Below are 6,000 nucleotides of genomic sequence, written 5' to 3' on the forward strand. Positions count from 1 at the left end.
TATCCTGTCTGCTGTCTTGTTTCTGTGCATTCAATATTAAATACAGGAACATCAAGGAAAACTCTTGCCTCCGTCTTGGAACAGGATGAAAAAAGGCAACCTTTTCAAGTGGTAAGTCCCAAAATTCGTCATTGGTATCAAACTGCTGTAATTTCACCGTGCTTCTCTCCCTTTCTTTTTGCAAGTATCAACTATCATCAGAGCTGCTTTGAAAGTGTGGGTGAGCACAGCGATAAAGCACCCTCACATCTCCTGTCTGAAAACAGAGTTGACGCTGACTGCAGTCGAGGGAAAGAGGTAAAGACAAGGCAGCCCTTCCTCTCTCTGAAAGCCCTGTTGTGTGTGTGTCTGTGTGTGTGTGAGTCACACACACAAGAGGGAGCTGGAGCAGGTGTGTTCTCCTCACCAAGTCATAATGTCTCTAATTACAGGCCATATGCATGTGGATTACAATAGACAGGTCTGGATTCCTGTCAGATTCACATGCTGAAAAGTATTGCAAAAATGTTGAATGTAAATGAAGGCTGAACATGGTTGAGTACCCAATGGCACCCTATTCCCAATAGGGCTCTGGTAATAAGTAGTGCACTATGTAGGGAGCAATCATCTCTGGTCCTCTGATAGAGATACTTTCCTCTCTCAACGTGTGGCAGTCCAAAATACTACATTAGCAATCATAGTAATCTCTCTGTCTGTAGGGGAAAGGATCGCTTCTGTGGCAGGTAGTCTGCCTACAGGGGTTGGAATTATCCCGACAACCATGGAGCCGAAAAACGGGAGCGTCTAGTTTTAATACTGTTTACACTAAAACCATACAGCGGTCTCTCCACGCCGAAGATTAATTTAATCTCATTTCACGATTGCAGTTGAATCTCTCTCCAAAGCTTATTCCGACAGTGGATAAAAAAAAAGTGGTATAGGTGCAGATAGGATAGACTTTCAGTGGGTACAGACAGCAGCTAGGGTCTGTGTGATGTGTCAACACAGTACATTGTGACGCGTTAAATCAACACTTAGAGTTCATTTTAACACTACCCCGGATAACATATGGTCCAACTCTAGAGTGTAAAAAGTAAGATTATAGTGAGATTATAGTGTTCAATTTTTGTGTTCATGTAACACACTGCATTGTAAAAAATGAACACTGGATTACGCTTGCTAGTGTCACTAAAATGTAACACTAAGGGTGAATTAACACTCAAGAGTGTAATTTATATTCAACACTAGGTTAAATCAAGAGATAACTCTTTATTAGTGTTAACATACACATTTCTGGTTACTCTGTCCAGTGTAAAAACAATGCTTTCTGGAATTACAAAATAACAATGAATCAAACAGAACAATTGCATCACATCCCAAAAAGATGTGCTTCAACTATAAAATTAGGCATGTGTCACAATGTTAGAACCTACTATAAAAACAAAGGCATTCTGTCATGTTAAGAGACATGGATTCTGGAATGTCCCACTTGAAATAACTGTCCAGTGAATATCTTACTTTTAAAAGTTAATATTCTGTTAACTCATACCCGAATAATGATGTTGACTTGTCCAATACTGGTATATGGCCAAAGCATAAATTAGAGAAAAATTCAAAAACCATTCAAGAAAACCTGCTTGCCATGATGGATGGAATACTCCTGAGGATCCACTCGAGTCGTATTTGTAATCGGTATACCCACCCACATTCCAACAAAGAAAACCTGCTTTTAACATTCTTAATTACAATTTTTTGGAGGGGAAACTATTTCACTTATATTCATAGAAATGCGTAAATACTCGGGAGTTACTTTATGAACAAAACATGTTTTCATTTTAACAAAAAATATAATAAATACATTTTTAAAAATAAACATGCACTGGACATGGTTTCACTTCAGAGCAAGGTAACACAATGAGTAAAACACAAAACAAGAGAAGTTGCAGACGAGTTAGACATCTTTGGTTGAAAAACAAAATGTACTGTACACCATGTTAACATTGATAAAGCAGCCTACTCAAAGTTGCAATAGCTGACAGAATGGAACCACATACCAAACATAATTCAATTACCTTACACAGCTTCAATACAACTTTAAATGCATGGAAATTGTCATTAAAACAAAGAGTTTGAAGGGATGAGCTAACCAATAGAACTTGCTCATCTTTCACAACAATGTCCTCCAACACATATGATCAAGCCAAGATGATAGTCAGCACCTTCGTGCTTTAACCATTTCACTGAGAGAACATTTTGTGTGCACTGAGACATTCAATCTAGTTTTAATCTCAGGACCTTCTTTCATGTCATTGATCTCTACCATCTTCCCTGGACCTATGGCTAATCTGTCCTGGCTGAAAGATTCCCATTTATATGTCATGTGATGTTGGTGCTTTTTGGCAAGTGTCATGGTGATATTTTTCAAACTCTTTGGCTGTGTTTTAAAGAAGTTGTGTTTCGCCTCATAACGAATACACCATGTGTGAAGAATAGGCCCAACATTCCTTACACACAGAGGATAATGTATCATGAAATGGTGTTCAGGAAAAATATTCCTGTTCGGAAAAAAATACTTGAAGAGCCTATGATGCTCAGCAACGAAGTGTTTTAGAAAGATAGTCATACCCTCGGTTAATGCTGGAGAAAACACAATATTCCCGATGTGTAGTAGTAACAGTAGCAGTTGCAAGTATTTAATCATCATTCTGAACCAGATCACCAAATATCTAAAGCATATTGCAGAGAAGACACCAGATTGGACAGCATTTAGGCCCAAAGCATTGCTTTCATCATCCAATTTGAGTGCAGGTGGACGATTCCTTCTCTCTGTGTAGCCATAGTTAAATGACTATGTTCTACCAGAAATGTATTTGTCAGTCTCCAGAGTTTGCTTGTACATAGTGTAACACAAGTTTACCTCAAACTGTGCAACTGCTTCTAAAATGTAGTGCATAATATCAAGTTGTCAGCTGTGTTGAAGTACTGCAGAGAGTTCAATAAACAGGCAAGTTTCCCACCGTATACATGAGGTAGTGTTGGATTTGACTGTATAGTTTGACAGTGGTCTGAATGCATGCCTTTTGTTTGCAAAATCACACTTCGGTCATCGTCCCCGAACACAGTTTGAAAATCCCCCTTCTCAGTGAGGCCAAAACGACAACAATACCAGCCACTAAATGATTCTACAAAACCAAAGAGGCAATGTATACCCAGATTATCACCAGTAACTTGGACAATAATGCCATGAACACAACCATTAAATATGGAAACTTCAATTCCCTCAGTCTCAAGAGCTTTCAGGTCACTTACAATTGGCTTTAGTACGGCAAGTAAACTCCTTCAAAAAGGTGACTTGACTCCCAGGTGGCGCAGCGTTCTAAGGCACTGAATCTCAGTGCAGGAGGCGTCACTACAGACCCTGGTTTGAATCCAGGCTGTATCACAACTGGCCATGATTGGGAGTCCCATAGGGAGGCGCACAATTGGCACAAAGTCATCCACGTTTGGCCGGTGTAGGCCATCATTGTAAATAAGATTTTGTTCTTAACTGACTTGCCTAGTTTTACATTTTTTTTTACTGCAATGTCTGAAGAATTGGAACATAAGCAATCTTGTAAGATACAACTACTTGATCATAAGTTCCAGTTGTTTTGTTTCTTCTATGATCAAATCTAACACCAAGCACTTTCCCCACCGGGTTAACAGTTTCCCATTTCTGTGCAAAATAAAAAAAAAAATGTTTTGATTTGAAAGGAAATGAAGTAAAAGGGTTTTCAATATCCTGAAATATCCTGATTTTGCATTTCTTTGTGCTGTGAATATATACATTTCAAAGCTGTCTCTTTAGCTTGACCCTGTATCTCAATAACGACACAATCTAACCACACTGCACACTGCCTTAACCCATCTGGACAAGAGGAATACCTATGTGAGAATGCTGTTCATCGACTACAGCTCAGCATTTAACACCATAGTACCCTCCAAACTCGTCATCAAGCTCGAGACCCTGGGTCTTGACCCAGCACTGTGCAACTGGGTACTGGACTTCCTGACGGGCCACACCCAGGTGGTGAGGGTAGGTAAAAACATCTCCACCCCGCTGATCCTCAACACTGGGGCCCCACAAGGGTGCGTTCTCAGCCCTCTCCTGTACTCCCTGTTCACCCACGACTGCGTGGCCATGCACGCCTCCAACTCAATCATCAAGTTTGCGGACGACTCTACAGTGGTAGGCTTGATTACCAACAAAGACGAGACGGCCTAAACGGAGGAGGTGAGGGCCCTCGGAGTGTGGTGTCAGGATAATAACCTCACACTCAATGTCAACAAAACAAAGGAGATGATGGTGGACTTCAGGAAACAGCAGAGGGAGCACCCCCCTATCCACATCGACGGGACAGTAGTGGAGAGGGTAGTAAGTTTTAACTTCCTCGGCATACACATCACGGACAAACTGAATTGGTCCACCCACACAGACAGCAGCCGCGCCTCTTCAACCTCAGGAGGCTAAAGAAATTTGGCTTGTCACCAAAAGCACTCACAAACTTCTACAGATGCACAATCGAGAGCATCCTATCGGGCTGTATCACTGCCTGGTACGGCAACTGCTCCGCCCACAATCGTAAGGCTCTCCAGAGGGCAGTGAGGTCTGCACAACGCATCACCGGGGGCAAACTACCTGCCCTCCAGGTGTCACAGGAAGGCCATAAAGATCATCAAGGACAACCACCCGAGCCACTGCCTGTTCACCCCGCTATCATCCAGAAGGCGAGGTCAGTACAGGTGCATCAAAGCAGGGACCGAGAGACTGAAAAACAGCTTCTATCTCAAGGCCATCAGACTGTTAAACAGCCACCACTAACATTGAGTGCCTGCTGCCAACATACTGACTCAACTCCAGCCACTTTAATAATGGAAATTTATGTAAAAAATGTATCACTAGCCACTTTAAACAATGCCACTTAATATAATGTTTACATATCGTACATTACTCATGTCATATGTATATACTGTACTCTATATCCTCTATATCCTCTTGCCATCTTTATGTAATAAATGTATTACTAGCCACTTTAAACTATGCCACTTTATGTTTACATACCCATCCCATATGTATATACTGTACTCGATACCATCTACTGCATCTTGCCTATGCCGTTCTGTACCATCACTCATTCATATATCTTTATGTACATATTCTTATCCCTTTACACTTGTGTGTATAAGGTAGTAGTTGTGGAATTGTTAGGTTAGATTACTCGTTGGTTATTACTGCATTGTCGGAACTAGAAGCCAAGCATTTCGCTACACTCGCATTAACATCTGCTAACCATGTGTATGTGACAAATAAAAAAAATATTTGATTTGCTTCTTCCATGGAAGATACAGAACTATTTACAGTTATCTGACCTGCACCCGCAGCCTGCAGTTGTGCAATAGCTGACGCACACAAATCAAGGATGTTCTTGTTGGATATAAGACATACGAAGTTGTAGGTATGACATCACTTGGCTGACTATTATCTTTGTTATTCATGTCAGTGTTCAATAGAACATCCTCTTGTCCTTTGTGTACCATGTTTCCTTAAGCCTGGAAAAGTACCAAATACATGACAATATCCTGTTTGACCACATTTCAGCGTAAGTGTTTTACCAGGGCAAAGTCCATGAACCAACTAGAGATTCCTAACAAGCCAGATGGAACTCCAAAGACTAGCATGACAAACAAAAATCATATTTGAACTCCATATTTCTACTTAAGTGTAGGAATCTAGCTCTAAGCTCTACAACAGATGGACTCTCTATAACCTTCCCAATATCTATATTGTACACAGTTGTCTGTATGAAGGTGTACATACTGTGCAGCATCAGATCGAATAGCTCATCAAATCAAACTTTATTTCTCACATGCGCCAAATACAACAACTGTAGACATTACCGTGAAATGCTTACTTACAAGCCCTTAACCAACAGTGCAGATCAAGAAGAGTAAAGAAAATATTTAACAAATCAACTAAAGTTT

Source organism: Oncorhynchus clarkii, chromosome 10, assembly GCF_045791955.1.
Source record: "Oncorhynchus clarkii lewisi isolate Uvic-CL-2024 chromosome 10, UVic_Ocla_1.0, whole genome shotgun sequence".
Lineage (NCBI taxonomy): Eukaryota > Metazoa > Chordata > Actinopteri > Salmoniformes > Salmonidae > Oncorhynchus > Oncorhynchus clarkii.